We start from the raw sequence: 17072 nt of genomic DNA, 5'->3' as shown, positions 1-17072 counted from the left end.
AGCCTCGCAGCTTGCACCTGCTGCTCCCGCTGTGCGGGGAGCGGGTCACGGCCAGACCCCACCAGAACCACCTGGATCCCCCCGTCACTCCTCTTCCCTCATCAGGGCCCGGATTCCTCCATCCCTTACAGACATCCCCGCTCCTCTCCTCAGGGAGGCACAGACCTCACGGGGCGGCGCGGTCTCCCCTCAGGGGGTCCCAGAGTCCTCCTCAGGGCGGCCTGGAGCTCCTTTCCTTCACGACCACACAGTGCCCCCCCCTTTTCACTCAGAGTCTTTCCTAAAGACACCTCAAATCTCTCCTTCCCTCAGGAAGCCACCCTCTTCCCTCAGAGCGGCCCAGATCCCCAGGGCTGCCCCTACTCTCTGTCCCTTGGGGTAGAGGGAGCCGTCCTCTCCTGTCTCCTCCCTTAGGCCGTCCCGGTGCTCTGGGGTCTCCCTGCCTTTCGGGGAGATGTGTTTATTCTGGTTTTCTACATCCTTCCTGAACTGCGTCCTCACCGGGGTACCAGGTTCCGTGGGAGATCGGGAGCAAAGTCCCGGAATGAGGGAACCGCAGCCTAGCGCCGGCCGGGGCTGCCACCGGGGCTGCCATAGGTGCGGGTCTTGGGGCTGCCATCGGTGCGGGGTTCGGGGCTGACCGGCCTGCCCAGGGGAAAGTGAGGTGTGGCAGTGACTTAACAATCAGGGAAGGACCAGCCCAGGGGCACCCCAAACCCTCCAGATGATGCTCTGGAAGGGGGTACCCCATGCAGCCCTTCAGTGACACAGCGTAAAACCGGAGTCATGCCGCCGGTCTTGCAGGATCTGTTGTGTCAGTGGGACCATTGTAAATCTGTGACATCAGTGTAAATGAGAGTGGGATTCAGGCCAGTGTCTGTGAGGGTCATGACGTGTTTGGTTTGAAACTGTTCCCTTAAGTGATTCCATCAAGAGCTGCAGCTCCAATGAAATTAACCAACAAGAAACACTTGCTTCCCCTAGGAGAACTCTAATGATTGGGTCTAGAATAGGACTTAGTAAACCAGTATCAGCTGACCTTTTAAAGTACAATAAAAATTAATGTGAGGAGCCAATAAAATGATAGTGTATAAAGGGATGCCAAAAAGGCAGCAAAACCAGAGTGAATTCACAGTAATTGTTGGAGCAAATTGCTTATTTTTGGCTTACTGCTGGTAATGAAAAGCAACTTGTGAATGAAATTGGAAGACCGGGAGACAGAAGGCTTATTGCTTGCAGATAGTCTAACAGGTCTCTTAAATGCTTTCTTAATGAGAAGCTGGAGGTTCTTGTTTTAAGCAGAAAAGGAGGAGAAATGAGTAATAGTAGAGAGCTTTATTGATTTCTGGATTCATTTGTCTCTTGGTAAGTTCCGTAATTTTATGTATACTGGTAGTTTTGTATCCTCTATCAGATACACTGCATCAGAATTGCTTTTTGCATTACTGCATTTATTTGGAGGCAGATCAGTGACTTTCACTTGCAGCACTGAAGAAGGCTGGTCAGATTCCACCAAATGTTTTTTAGCAAGATTTCAGTGTTGATCATAACAATCCTTGGTTTTAGAAGTCTCTGTGGCTGCAAGAAGGAAGAAGGTTCTTCAAGATGGAGAGGAGAGTTCAGGTGGTCTTGTAAGCTTAGAGTGAATTGGAGTATATTATTTGGAAAATACTTAAATGGAATGTAAAGAAAGAGAAAACTAGAATTCTCACCAGTAGAAAAGTACCAGTTGTCAGTGGTAGTATCTAGGTAGGTATCTAGGTTTCAGGATGGACTTTACATTGGACAGACATGGGAGAGATAACCAATGGTGAGAAATTATCCTTTGTATTTTGTTCCATTCTAAATGGCAGTGTTTAAACAAGATATTTGCAAAGCTGGGACAGAGAAGGTTTATCTATCTATCTGTCAGGGTTACAATAGAACTTGTTCTGGTGCTATTGACTAGCAGTCCCCTTACTTCAAAGGACTGTGTCAGCTGAGTAAATGGGATTTGGAAATCACCAAAAGAAGCTTGCTAGGGAAATACAGAATCAGTTTTCCAAGTGCAGATTAACTGCAGAACAACCACTGTGGGTGAGCTGGTTAGGTTTTAAGTCTTGTTAAAAAATGAAATTCACGTGTTATCAATCACCATTGATGTTTGGAGGTGGCAAGAATGTATTCTGCCATGTAGCATGGGGCTTTTTCAGTCTTGCACCTGCAGGATGCAGAACTAATAAGTTTTGTCCTAAAAGGCATGTGGCTTAAGCAGAGGAAGGGAACATCTTGGCCATGCTAATTTGGCACAGCCAGGAGCAGAATTGTGTCTCTACATTCCTGCTCTGGTGGCTGAATGAACAGCAGACCAGGCGAGCAGCTGTGAGCTTCTTGTCTGCACAAAGAGTTGTGGAATGGATGCTTCTGTCCCATCTGACTGTTGGCATTTGTCAGAGTTGTCTTCATTAATCTTTCTCCGTGGTCATTAATGAGCAATTGAACTCTTGGTGTAACAGGACCCAAGGATGAAATAAATCCTTCAGAGGTGCTGCTTTTTTGCTCCAGTGACAGCAGAAACTCCTAGCTGAGACTTTTGATCCAGCACTTAAAAATAGCAGGTTTGGGTCTTGCTTCCCTGTAGAGTGATCTGTTGGCTGTTTGTGGAGAAATCTGGAGGAAGACATGAAGGGCTGTTTCCAGAGTGACTTGGCTAGATGGGGTGTACTCACTAGCTGAAGAAACACTTCACATATCAATGAAAAATTCCAAGAGTCACTTGCCATCTGGTTCCCTTTCACCAGGGAGATAGTTGCACTAGCAGCTGAGTGTCTAGGAGCATTGTGAGTGACATATTCAGCAAGTCCCAGCTCTGGCAGTGGATTGATTGTGTGAATGTGTATTTCAGGATAGTGCCAGTTGATGTTTCAGTATGCCAGATTCTGCTTAAGCTCTATGTTCAGTTTTCAGCAACAAGGGAAACGTGCTAAACATGCTGATGACTTCTTTTTGAGATACATAACCACCTTTTGGAGGTGCACAAACCATAGAGGTGCTAAGACAGTAATCTTTGGCATGGTAAGATCAACAAATGCTCATCAACTTGAAGCAGTGTCACACCTGAGAGGGAGCTTGAGTGACTAATAAAGTTATTTTTTTAGTATCAATTATTCTTGTGAGTGGACTGTAGTTCACTTGAAGTCAGTGGTTTACTAGTGGTGTAGAAGAGAAGTAACTGAAAACAAGTTCAGATATTTTATGTGAAAAAAAAAAAACTTTTTTGGCCAGAAGAAACTGTTGAAATAGGGAGATGTTGGTTGCTAATTTTATTTGCTTCCCTATGATGAATATCCCCATTATGGGCTGAAATGAAAGACATCAACCTCAGGCAGCAGATTGTGGCTGCTGGCTGAGATTAATGACTTTTGAGATGTCTCCCAGGGACCCCTCATGGAGTCATGCTGTAAACACAGTCCTTCTATTGCAAGAACTCATAACTAGCTTGTCCTGTAAAAAAAGGAAGAGTATAATCTCTGTATGACAACATGGAGTCTTTCTGAATGCTTGAGTGAATTCCAGGCTCCTAGCTATAGTGTTGCAGTTCAGAGTTGCACCCAGAAATTAGTGGAATCACTGCAAATTTACATCAGTTTGCATGATGACAGCCTGGTTCATGGCTTCTTGATAATGTGCAGTGTGCTCTGGATTTAGCTGCAGCCATGAGAAAAAGAGACATTGAAAGCCAAGTATTGGTGTTACCAAGAGAGTTATGACTTCTTTTTTCTCTGTTTTTCATGGAAATAATTACTGAAAGGGGGAAAAACATGCCTAGATGTAACAGGGATGGAAAGAGCACTCTTGTGTGATAGGGTTCTCTAGATAGCAGCAAAGTTGCCACACACTTAGACTCCTTAAAAGTATATTTGCTGATGACCCAGATATTTCATACAATTTACAGTGACTTGGAAAAAATGCAGTTCTGAAGTGGCACAGTGGGTACTTGGTTTAAAGATTAGTCCAAGTACAGTCATTGTAGCCTTCCTAATTTGATACAAACTAGCAGTGAATATGTTTAGAAATTGTCTTTTGGTATGTTCTGAAACTAAACATGTATTTCTGAACAGCTGGCATAAAGCTAGCTTAGTCCTTACTGTTAATCAAACATTTTCTGAAGCACTGTTATGCAGAGAGAAGTGGCAGGGTTGCTGTGTGCTCAGGAGTTTAATTTGTTGTGTAATACGTTTGCATTTCTAAGGCAAGAGCTTTGAGGGGGTTATATGTGTAGTTAAGAATTGATTGTTGCTGTGTTTTGTGATACAAGTCAGTGATCTGAAATAGTAAATTCTTCCTGCCTTAAGGAAAGGCAAAAAATTCCGGTAGCAATTCTTGATATTTAAATGCCTGTGCTTTATAACTAGCTCAGTGTTTAACACCGAGTGCAGGTACAGTGGTACTGTGTTAGCATTAAATGCAAAAGTCAAGAATAAAGCATATGGCTGAAGCAGAGAAGTCAGCATTCTATCTTTTGTCTACAGCATGGAAGGCAGCATGTGCAACTGGTGAAGTGACACCATTCAGCTGCCTAGCAAGACCAGGTATTTTCTGTGTGAATTTTTCTCCCTCTTCCCCCTCCCCATGCCTGATTCAATCCATGCTGTTAAGCTGTAAACTTGGTACTCTTTGCCAGTGCCACTTTTGCATGTTTTCCAGAAATTTGCTCTTCTTTTGAAAACCCTAGGGAAGATTTTGGATTTCTAGCACATGCTGATTTTACTCCTCTAATATGATTAAGATTTGAGAAGTGACTTAGACAAAATCGCTGCAAGGCAGGGTGGGCCCTGATGGGGGAACAAGCCACTGCCATGTGGTATTTGTGGGGGTGATGCCCAACACAGAAATTTTCTTGGTTTCTAAACTGCATTGTTACCTACAATTTTGCACAATTGACTCATGCTCAGCAGCAGTGCTTTTACAGCCATAAAGTGAGGCAAAATCAATTGCCTTATAATGTTCAGATACATAAATGAGATTGGTTTTGTTTTCTGTGTAGTTGACAATATTGTTTCCCATTAATTTGATCTGATTTTAATGCTAATTTTCACAAGCATTTTAAAATCCCTGCTTTGATTTTTGCATCAGCCTGTCTGCTCAAAAGCTAGAGATGAAGCTGTAACAATTCTTAAAATATTCAGTATTTTGGGAGACACACGTGGTCTCAGACCTAGATACTTGCACAGGCTGCTGAATGAGTACCCACCCCTGTGCTGCAGGTTGTTAACTCAGCACAGGCTGTGATTAAGTACATGAATGATAAAAGAGAGAGTCAGACACAATCACTGGTACTGTAACAGATGGTTTTACAACAGCAGTGTGAGTGTAGAATATATCCGAGTTTCTTTTTACTCAAGATATAATTGATGAGTATCACTTGGAGAGAATGCAAGTGTTTCTGTATCACCATGAATGCTGTTTTTACATTTTTTTGTGCAGTTATAACAAAAAAAAAAAAAATAGGGCCCCTTTCCTAAGCCTGCATCCAATTCAGCTTGGCTTTACATCAGCCCTGAGTGAGTGACAGGAGTGAACTGTGGGATCAAAATACTGCAGAGTAGACAACATCAATGTACAGGGCACAGACCTGGAAAAATTACAAGGTAGTCTTCAGATTTTACAGCTGCTGTGACAATATAGTTTGGGTATAGTGTTAGAGCTTCATGTCAAAAGCTTAGAAATGTTAGAGGCTTTCTCTGTTAGATTTCCTGAGGTTAGAAGGAAGGGCACTGGAGTGGGGAGGCCATTAGCCTGGTGGAATGAGGGGATCAACCAAAACCAATTTCTTCTTCTAAAGTGGTGTCAGTTTTAAAATTATCTGCATTTTGTTTCTCAAATATGTGTCTTTTCAAGTGTTCCATAACATCATACACATGCCTGTGCTGTCAGACTACTTTTCCCTCTGCTCAGGGCTGTTCTTTGGAGAACAGAGCCATTCCCTGCTGCCCCACAGCAGGCTCTGTCACACTGCCCTCCAACAGGGAGGCAGGGGGATGCTTTAGCACTCATGTAAGCAGCCCTTGGATAGGAAGCTTGCAAGGAACCTTTTTTCTGTAGAGGATCTTCAGCCTGTGGTAGTGTTTTGTGTTGTTCCACTCTGGAGCCCATTTCTGGTACACCTGAAGCAAGTTTGCTGATCAAGCATGCTGTGTGGGGGTCATTTGGGACATCCTCAGTGCCTGGTTTATTGTGGGGATTTATGCTGGGCCACTGCAGGCAGCTGGTTTTTGGAACATGGGATATTCTTTTCCGATGACACTTCTGTTGTTATGATAAAAAACTCAAACAAATGTGCAAACACAAACAGCTTTGTCCATATGTTTGCATGGTACTAATAGACTTGAGAAATTGTCCTAAAATATTGGTGATTTTGTTTTCAATTTAAAAATATTTTAGCCAATTAAACTGTGTGTTGTGTATGTTAGGATTCAGGAGCTAATGGCAATTCAGGAAGTGTGATCTCAACACAGAGCACATTTGTAATGTTGCCACTTACCTTTTGTCCCAGTGCAGCAGTATATTGTGCCACCACAGAGTAGTACAGAGTCCTCCAGTCAGGGTGCTCAGGCCACCTTTCTCAGCACTGTTAGCTGTTGGGAGCAGGAGAAAGTTGTAGGATTCTCACTGGAAAAATTTTGTTGCAGGAGTTGTGCTGGGTTGGTGTGTTGCTGTACCAAAATACAACAGACAAATTGACAAAATTTAAATTGAAGCATTTGGCAAACAACAAGTGAAAATAATCCAAAACATAAGATTTTGCTTAATGCAAAGGATTTTTTTCTGTTCTGAGAAACCAGAAAAACATTGCTTTGACTTCTTTTGCTTGACAAGAAAGCTAAAAAATCAATTATTTAGCAAGTTATATATCAAGCAAGTGCAGAGAGTTTGTGGATGTAGAAGGAAGAGAAAAGAAGCTATTCAGTAAATCTCTGCCTAATTGGAGTCATGTTCAGCTTCCAGTTATCCAGAGCTCTGGCAAAGAGTAAAGCAATAGGTAGAGCAAAACCATGAATAATGCCAAGCTATGTAAGAGACTGGAAGCATGTAATCTTTAGGAGAAAAATCCAGGGAGTTTGTGCAGGAAATAGGAACAGCTATAAAGGGTGGTACAAGAAAACACACAGGATTTTGACTCATCAGTATTTGTTTCTTTGGCTATTGGTTTTCACAGCTTGTGATCACAGTTGCCTGATCATTCCCTGGATTCAAGCAAATGAAGTCTGACTTCATTTACTGCATCCAAACGTTGGTGAAACTTGTGGATTTTAGCCTTCCTCATTCTTCAGTTCTCCTTGAGATTGTTTGAAAATAAAGAATCGAGGCGTGTTTTGAGGCACATCTTCAAAGGTGCTTCAGGTTTGCTCCTCTTACTGAGCAATTACAAGGCATGGAAATTTCCACTGAGGAAAGCTGCATCTTCCCTTCTCACCTGGGAACTGTGTGCCCTTTGCCAAATGGAAGCTCTTCTGCACAGTTGGAAGCATTTACTGGAAATTGCTGTGATATTTGCTCCCAATCAGACAGTCCAAGGTGTCTTGTTTGGAGAATAAAATTGGTTTGAACAGTCTGCTGCTGACAACTATCATTTAGGAAAGTGTAAATTTGGAGGTGAGTCCATCTATAGCTGCCAAGTAACCTTAGGAAAAGGTAAAATATTCACAGATTACTTTAATTTTGCCAAAAGGGCACAGATTGCTTTTTCTTTGTAGGTAGGCCCATGTGATTTCTCTGACTGTATTGTAAACCTAGTATGACTACTGTGGACTACATTTCTTTTCCAAACAATAGTTTTCTTTCCCCCAAGGCATCCTAAATACATTTTGAGAAACTTGACAGTTGTGGTGTCTGGCAGCACCCTCTTGGTACTTCTGGCTGTACCTCTGCCCACATGAACCCTGAGTGTGATGGGTGATCTTCTGCATCAACTCTTCCTTTGGGGTGAGCACTGAACATACTGTGGATTGGCACAGGCTGGGACAAATTGCTGCTCTCAGGCTGCTGCCTGGGGCAACAGATTGGTGTGAGGAGAAGGGGGCACTGGGCAGCAGGAATATTTAATGCATGAGGATCAATGGTGCTTCTTGGGGTACATCATGAACTGACTGTAATCACCACTGTCATTCCACAGCATCACAGCTCTGTCTGGCTGCAGTTTTCTGCTGGGGACTATGAAGTAATTCATCATGCTCTGGCCTCTCGAGGTTATTCTCCCAGTTTATTCCATCCTGCCTGCAGGGATAGCTTCAGTTTAGCCTTGTCAATGCTTGTGATTTTTGGGGGGTGGCTTCTGTTTAAATGGTGGTGATCAGTTAGCTCTAGCTGCATCGTAGGAAATTATCACCTGTTTGGAAGGGAACAGAGCTTTGGAGAAATTGGTCTAAGTGGTGATAAACACAAATGATTTACACATTTTGGGTGAAAACCTTGCTTGATTGAGGTGGCAGAATAAAGTGGCTATAAATTGCCTTTGGGTTTATTGCAGTTGGCTGCTGCAGCAGCTCTTTAGCAATATGCTCTACTCAATGGCACTTCTTCTAATTCAGTGCTTGCTTTTGCTTGCATTTTGTAGGTGTTGCACTATTCTGTAGCACTGATTCCCTGAAATTACAGTAAAGGGTGAAGAGAGTAGGCGTGTAGACTCTCCTCTCATAGCAAGAAATTGCTAATGTCTCTATTTTGGGGAAGAAGTGTGAAGAGATGTTCAAAATACCTTTTCTACAGGAGGAGGGGTTGCCATGGATAATGCTGGGAAATGTTGGGGCTGATTCCCTCCTGCCCCCCTCCTTAGTTTGTCCTGTGGTGAGAATCAGGTTCATTGTCCAGACTTCTGTATGGCACAGGATGGCTGAAATTCACTTGCATTCAATGTCCTTGGCTTCACCAGAGCCAGCAACAGTAGCTGAGCCCACAGTTCCTCAGCCCACAAGGACACCAAGCAGAGCATCCTCTGGAGTGTCTTCTGCAGAGGCACAGATGCAGAACTCACCTTTTATTTTGGGGAATTTTGTATGAAGAAATTAGACTCGAGAAGAGTGATCTTGGCATGAAATGGGCAGAAAGGTCTCAAAGGAAAGGGGGAGGAAACAGAAACAGGGTATCAGTGTTTACACTGTTTGAATGTGTAGGAGTTTATATTTTAATACTTGCATGCAAGAGCTCATTTCTAGGAGTAAACTACCAGCCTGGAATGGAAATTGATGTGAAGACCCAAAGTATGTGCTCAGTGCACACTGTAATTACACTGTGATGGCAATTTCAGCACAGGGCTGAACTTTAACTCACCTTTTGAAAACTCATTCTTCCTTCAGGAGCTCATGGGGCTATTTACAGTATCAGTGTTGAACTTGGGGAATGTCATAGGCTATCAGATGGGGAGGAAAGGAGAAGCTGTAAAGAGATTAAATTTTGATGGCATTTTAAATTTAAACCCCTAAACTGTGTTTGAGGCTTCTCTAATTCTGCTGAAAGTCAGTGACTCTGAAAAGCTCCAGTCAGTTTTGAAAATGTGGTTGTATTTCTCAAGTACAGGAGAGGCTTATCAAAAATTTACCTTGGCCCTAGGAAAAGTCTCAGGAGGTGCTAGAGCCAATAACACATTGTCCTCAACAGAGCAATTTTCCCCACTATCAGAACTGTCTTTTGTGCTTTCTGTTATTAATGAGGGAGTATTGTTCCCTTTAGGTGAGATTTCCATGATATTTGCTGCTTGGCATTTCGGAGACTCCTCTTAAAGAGCTGATGTGATTCCCATGAAGATTTTTGTGAAGTCTTTGTTAAATGGGTCACTAGATGCCAGGTAACATCAGCAATCTCTGAACCACTTAGAAAAGAGAGGAAGGCAGGTTTAGTGCAGGGCTGAGATGTGTGTCAGCTGCTACTTGAAACAAAACTCACACAATTTTAAAATAGTCACCTCTGTTCAATTAATATCACCAAAATAAAGAAGACTTTTTCCCTTCTTACGCTGGATTAACAGATTTAGGTCACAGGCTGTAAATAAATGAGTGTGACTCAGCTGTGTGAATAAATCAGTTGCCTTGATTGTGGGATGAATTCACACTTACAAAGCTTGTAATAGGCAATGAATATTCAGGGTCTGCCACTAAAATGAAGACTTAGATTGCTATAGCTTTGGCTCTCACTCAGCAAGTGTTGATACAAAAGGGTGTCTTGGAGTGGCAGGTAGCAGTGCTGTTCTGATCCCTCTTATTTTTTATTTCTAGCTGTTGCTAGTAGGAATGTAGCAGTGTGGGATGCTAACTGGTGGCTCTAGAAGACAGGTCTTATCATGCTGTTTTAATGCTCAGAGAATGTTTTCCTCTTAGCACTGTTTGTAGACATCAAATGGAGTTTCATAGGTGTCAAAGAAGAGGATTTGAAATCTGTCAGTGGCTTGCAGAAGAATCTGAGAGCAATTCCTCACCCAGCCCTACAGGCAGAGAGACAGCACCAGACTCCAGGTTTATCTTAGGGTAAAATGCTCAGTGCTCCTGAAACTGGCTTCTGACTATACCCAAAATAGCAAATGACTTCTGAGAAACAAAATAAACTCAGGATTTTGTCTCCTCTCAGGTATAGTCTTGCTGCATATGAGTTTAGTTATGGATTCTTCAGGGTGAGAGACTTTGTTCTGCATTTGTACAGCCTGGGATGGACTGTACTCTAGAGCCTCATCATGGGAAACAGCACATCTCATTTCTGAGGAAACTGTCTCCTACAGACATTTTTTTGGTCAAAGAGATGGTCTTTGATTCTGATCAATTGTAAGGAAGTTCCTCAATCCTGAAATGGGTGCAGTAACAGGATGTATGTAGTGGAACACTTAGGTCATGCCAAAGAGGACAACTGCCCTGGGTTCTATAATCAAATAGAGGCTTTGAGGTGATAAAAACTTGCATCAGGGAGAGTCATGACATTGATTTGCACAGTAGAGCTCATGCAGGATGCAGTCAAGAAATGCATTAGACTTTCCTAAGCTCTGTTGAGTGACTCAGCATCCTGTAATAGTTTCTAATTTATTACTGTTTGAAATGCTGTTCACAAGAGTATTTGGGAAGGGAAATAAAGATGCCCAAGTTAATAAAGTTAAATAATATTACCCAAGTTAAGAATAGCTTGCAATAGAGATGTGAAGGGTTTTAAGTTTGATATTTTTGCTTGCAATAAAGATTTCTTACCAAAGCCATCTGCAGAATTAGTTTGAAAATTGAGGTCAAGGTAGCTGGATAAGAAAAAAGGATTTGGCAGCACTGTGAAACTTTAATGAAAAAGGGTCTGTATAGCACCTCAGCAGAGTTCTCCTTGGTACAGCCTTTCACTGCCTTGCATGTGCCAAGTCTGAACTGTAGCTGATGCTGAAGTCCCAGAGGTGACAAGGCTGCTCTGGAATATGTCTGGTTTAGGTGTAACATCTATTACCCTGCCATGGCAATTTTATATGTAAAAACTGACAGCTCACTAAGGTTTTAACCCTCCTATAGAATTCCACAGCAAAAGTACATTATTCTTCAAGCAGAGTAGAAATCTGTAATTTTCATTCATTGCCATGGGTTTTTTTCCCATCAGAGAGGTTAATTTATAGTCTGATTCCATTTTATTATCTGTAAGGAAAGCTAATCAGGGGAAGAAGCTGCTGAAAGCAGTTGTAAAGTTCTTAAGATACTTAAGGCTGGGCTAGACACCTGTCAGGAATGCTGATACCATAAATCAGTCTTCCCAAGTTACAGTATAATATTCCTAACAAGCCAAGTGCAGTGTCTTCAAGACATAACTCGAAGGGAGTAAGGGCAGAAAAGAGAAAATGGAGACCCAGAAAGCTGTGTTGTCAGAGAGAAGACTTGAACTTGCACTTATGCACATGCTTGGCTACGTGCATGAGTAGCCCTGACTTAACAGAACTGTTTGTGGCCCCGGAATTGCCCTCCTGGGTGGTTGGCACTAGATAGGAACCCTCTATCCTGCTGCTCCCTTTGGAGCACAGGCTCTGCAGTTGTGTTGAAGTGAGGTCAGACTGCTCAGCATTTCTGCAAGGTGAGATTCTGAATAGCAAAGCAGGTCTGGGAAAGACTGATCAAGATGTTCCAAAGTATATCTTCAAGGCAGGTCTGAGTCAACACTTTGAGATAATGCTGTCAGAGTAAATGACAACACAAAATACTCTGACAACCTATTTGGTCTGGAAACAAACACTGTTCCTTGGCAGTGATTTCTGATTAAACTCAGGGCTGTAGCTGCCAACAGCCCGGTGCTGGCCACTGTGACTCAAGCCATTGACTCCTCTTGCTTGGCATAAAACATTCAAATCATTGAATTCAAGTGAAAGATAGGAATCATCTTTTTATTTGAAAAGATAAACTGCTTTATATCCATCTTAAGGATCTCTGAGGTCCACGTGAATCACAGACAGCAGTGAGGAAGCTCACATACACCTGCCACAAAATAAAATACGTAAGAGAAGATTTTTGATATGTGTACCCTTCAGTCACAGTTTGCACTTATATCTGACCTTTCAAAATAACCCAGGTGCAGAAAAGGTGCTTGAGTAGATCACACCTAATCTGAGCTTCCTGGTTTCCTGAGAGCTCTACTCTTTGATGTAAAGAGCAATCAGATTAATCAAAACAATGGAGAAAATATATGCAGGAAATTCTTTGCCGACTCACCCAAGGATACAGATTGTGAGCATTGCTTTCATAGAGAAGTCTTGCAGGTTTTAAGGGCAGAGACCCAAGACACTGAGCAATCTTACTGGTGGCTGTGCATACTTAATGAAATGCATGTGCTAATACATGTGCTAATAATCTTTTCCTTCATGTTTTGTTTACTCTTCTGTCTGCTTCTTATTCTTTTGTCAGTTTTTCTTCTGCTACCTAGAGCTGTACTTTGAGGCCATTGGCAGGTTATATGTTCTGTCTCTCTTGCAGGAACAGGAGTCTTTCCAGTGACCCTTGTCATACACTTTTCTGCCCTTAAACCTCTCCTAGCTAAATTAGATTCAGAGCTATTTGTGAAGTTCCTTCCATGGGATTTCAGAGGGACCTCAAACCCTGATGTTCAAAAGACCTGAAAAAACCACTTCCACCATCAAGACAGCATCCTTGAATTGGGGCCTTATCTGCATGTTGGATAATCAGTGCATAGGGAGCAAAAGGACATAACACAATCTCCCCAAGCCAAATGACAGTAGGAGAATTAAAAAAAAAAATAAAATCAGGTTCCTATTCACTCCATGAAGATCTGTCAACATATTTTGACAGTTTGTTTCAGAGGTGTATTAGTCAGCACAATAGCATATTATGTGAAATTGTCATATCTGTATCTAGCAGGAAATTGTCCAAATTACCTGTAATTCTCTTGACTCTTGCTGTTCTTAAATAGCTTTTTCTTGTATACATCCTCCCCATCCCATCTTCTTCCTAAATCAAACATGAGGTGCTGTCAGCAGCTAGAGCCTGAGATGTGACATCTCATTTTCTCCTGTTATAAAAAGGCAATGTACATTGCTGAACTGGACATAAAGTTGCTTTTCCTTTTCACTGTCTGGTCTGGGTGTTTGTGAACAGAGCTTGACCAATATCCTGGAAACCAAAGATGGTGTGGTCATCCACCACTATTGCTCTTTAGGAGTATGTTGCTCAGGCCAAGAGAGCAAACCAACCATTATATGGATTCAGACCATATTCTCCACTCCATTACTCAACCTGGCATATACTTTGTACCTTTGTGGAGCTCCACTGACTTCAGGAGTGCTTCCTGTGTCCATAGGGGGTGGCAAGATGGAAAGAGAATCAGCCACATATAGAGAAGAGCATCATTTACCAAGGACTGTGTTGGTTCGAGCAGAGCTAAAAGTTGATGCAAAGAAAATGAATGAGCCTCAGGATGATCAAGATAGTATAAAAGAGAGCAGAGTAAGGTACCTTTTCTGGTGTCTGTTCAGTGTGTTTAAAATTGACTTGGATTTTAAAATTACAGGACAGACTGGGCAAACAATCAGCCCTGACACTTTCAAATCAGTTAAAGGGCACTCAGCAGGAATGCAGAAGGAATAAGGATGGAAGCACTATCTCAAAAGTCATCACTGGGGTTCTAAATGCAAATCACTAATGAGCAGTGCCGGAACACAAGTGACCACTGCATTGATTGTAGGTGTCTTTCTGTAGTGTTGGTTTTTTCTTACCAATGACAACTGTGATTTGTAACCTCTGTCTAATGCTTAAATCCAGATCTTCTTGTTCCTCCTCTAATTTCTTGGACAGAAAGAACAGGAACTTACTCCCAGTTCATGGCTATGGAAAGAATAGAGAGATCTTTTCAGGAAGGGTAGATGTGTCTAGGGCAGCAAGGGAAGATCCAGCTCTGTGTGCAAAATTCATAATTTTGTCCAAATTGGGCTCTGACAAACCTGAACCAAAATGCCTGTGAGCTCTGAATTAAAATTTTTAAATGCAAATCAAACACTTGTTTAAATCTTTAAGTCTTTGTCCTTGCAATAAGATTTCACTGATCATTTCAAACAGAAGCAAAGATGTTTCATCTTAGACTGGCTGTCTTTGGTCTTTACCATTAAAAATCCCAGAAACTCCATATCTGATTTTTATTGGCATAAAAGTGAGAACAGTGAGGAGAACCTGTCTGTCCTCTGACACTCTTGAGAACACTGGGAACATGAATAAAAGAAAACAGAGGTGTTAGTGACCTCATGGAAAGCCATTTGGAAAAATTTATGTTATTAGATGAGCAAATTCTGTTAGGGATTTTTATTCCGTTAGACTGAAGGACAGTTAAAGGGTCTAACTCTGTTCTCCATTACTCTAGCATTGGTGTAACGGAGCTGTAATGAAATTCTGATTGATGCCAGGTTGGAATAGGGCCTGAAATGGTTCTGTTAGAGCAAAAGGAGGTGTACAAGTTTTTGCTGGAAAGTCATGGGTCCTATTCCCAAATCAGTTATGTAACAATTATGCAGAAGAAACAAGAAGGTGATTAATAAATGCTGTTTAAAATATTTAGATATATCTTGCTTCTTAAAGGTGAAGGTATCAACAACTGTTGTGAAAGAACTCAAGCTCTCTACCTGGCCCAGAGTTTCCCCCTTTTTGTGCACAGGAGACAGTCAAGAGGGTGGGTGCCAGCCCAGGTGAGAGCTGCTGTGCAGAAGTCTTTAAGCAGCTGGCTGCAGCCTCACAGCCCTAAGCAGGAAAAAGTAGTGTGTGTCAGCCATCCTTTGGAAACCTTTAGTAATCAGGATTGGTTTGGTCACATTCTAGTCTACTTCCTCCTTAACTGTGGGTCCAGAGCCTCACTTCATTCATACTCTTGCTTTTCTGGCTATGCATGAAAAGAGCAGAGCCAAAGGAGAGCAGCTCCAGGGAATATCTTCCCAGGTATGCCCAGTGCTTTCTCCCATTCTTTATGAACTCTAGACACACTCTACTAAACATGGAGTTTGGACTCCAGTGCCAAAGCTGAAAGGCTGATGAACTACCAAAGTAATATCCCTTCTGGAAGGGCTTTTCTGTGCACATCGCAGCTCACTGGCTGGTAAGAGAATTAAAGACCTAAGAATCAAAATACTCTGGCTGCAGTGGAGAGTGGGGGCACTGGCGTGATCAGCTCTGATGAGTGAGAGGGAGCTGTCACGTTTGGGTAAGGGACACTGACAGACAGGTAGGGTTTGCCCTTGCTCCCTCAGTATTCAGGCTGCATCAGCAGTCCCATGCTTTAGAAATACACAGCTCTTCTGTAGCTCTGACTCATTTTTTCACTTCTGGGAACAAATATTCTACATTAGTTCCATGATTTTAGTGTCACTGATTCTTGTTTGTTCTCAACATCAGTGGCCCCTGCTTAAAGTCTTTTCTCTCATTCCCAATCTTTACTAGTGAGCTATTTGCACAGGATTTGCTGCTGCCTTTTTTTCCTGCTGTCAGAATTTGAACTTTCTGGCTCTATGTTTTGTGCTAGATGGTGATTTCTCTGGCATATTTCCTTTCCTTTTCTGGCATGTCCTCAGTTTGTTCCATTCTCTTTATGAAGTGAAGTGAAACATGCTCAGCAGAATTTGCAGTGACTTTTATCTAATCACTACTTTATCTTGACATTGTCTAGTGTGTAAATTTTGTCCTTTTGAAGACCAAGAGCAGTTGATGTATGGCAGCTTTGTCACTGGGCTGCACTGGCTGCAGATACCTGTCTGCTCAGCGATTGATATATAACCCAAGTTTATTTCTGGGGTGGGAAAGTAGAACCAGTATTACAATTTACTGAGAGTATCTGATGAATTGTTCTGCTCAATAGTAATGAGCAGTGTGATGTTTTATTGCTGCCACCTGACCCTCTGAGTATTCCATTCTCGAGTTCTTACACATCATTATTTCCCCTGAACAGGCCTTGCATTTGCAATAACCTGTGCCTCTGCTTCCCTGTCTTATTTCCAGAAGCTGTAAAGGGCAAAATCCACGTCATTGCTGAGCCCATACTCAAGGCACAGAGCTTGCACTGGGCAGATCAGAAGCTGGCTGTCATGTTGATCTAAGGTTTTGGATAAGTAAGGGATTTTAATCTGCCATGCAGTGGGATGCTCTGGAGAGCCGCTCCTGAGCACCCAGTGAGATCAAAGTCTGCAGGGACTGTGAGATCAAAGTTTGCAGGGACTTTTCAGGAGCCAGTGAAATCACAGCACAGATCTGATCAGCTGCAACAGCAGAGATAGTGTTTGCTGTATCATATAAGCCAGACTATCTTTATTGTATGCCATGGTGAGATTAAATTAAACCAAATTGTGTAATGCTCCAGCATTTCTGACTGTGTGATTTGCAGCTTCTTCTTCATCCCTCTCTCCCTTTCCCTGCTCTGGCTATTTTTAGAGTCTCTCCACCTCTGCATGTCAGCTGTGAGAGCTGTGTTGCAGAAGATGAGAGTACAGGCCAAATAGGTTCAAACCAGCCAGGCTTGGTGTTTCTAATGGGTTTTATATAACACTGCCTAGGCATTTGCTTCAGTTCACATGTCCATGGTATGTGCCAACTACCTTCTGTACTATT

General features: G+C 42.3%; 1 protein-coding gene across 1 annotated transcript in view; it reads left to right on the top strand.

Moving 5' to 3' along the window:
• RAB11FIP4 (RAB11 family interacting protein 4) overlaps positions 1 to 17072 on the top strand; it is a 98639-nt gene that overhangs the window by 289 nt on the left and 81278 nt on the right. The gene's annotated exons all lie outside the window — the stretch shown is intronic.

Source organism: Calypte anna, chromosome 18, assembly GCF_003957555.1.
Source record: "Calypte anna isolate BGI_N300 chromosome 18, bCalAnn1_v1.p, whole genome shotgun sequence".
In the NCBI taxonomy this organism is placed as follows: Eukaryota; Metazoa; Chordata; class Aves; order Apodiformes; family Trochilidae; genus Calypte; species Calypte anna.
This window is presented reverse-complemented; position numbering and strand designations above follow the sequence as displayed.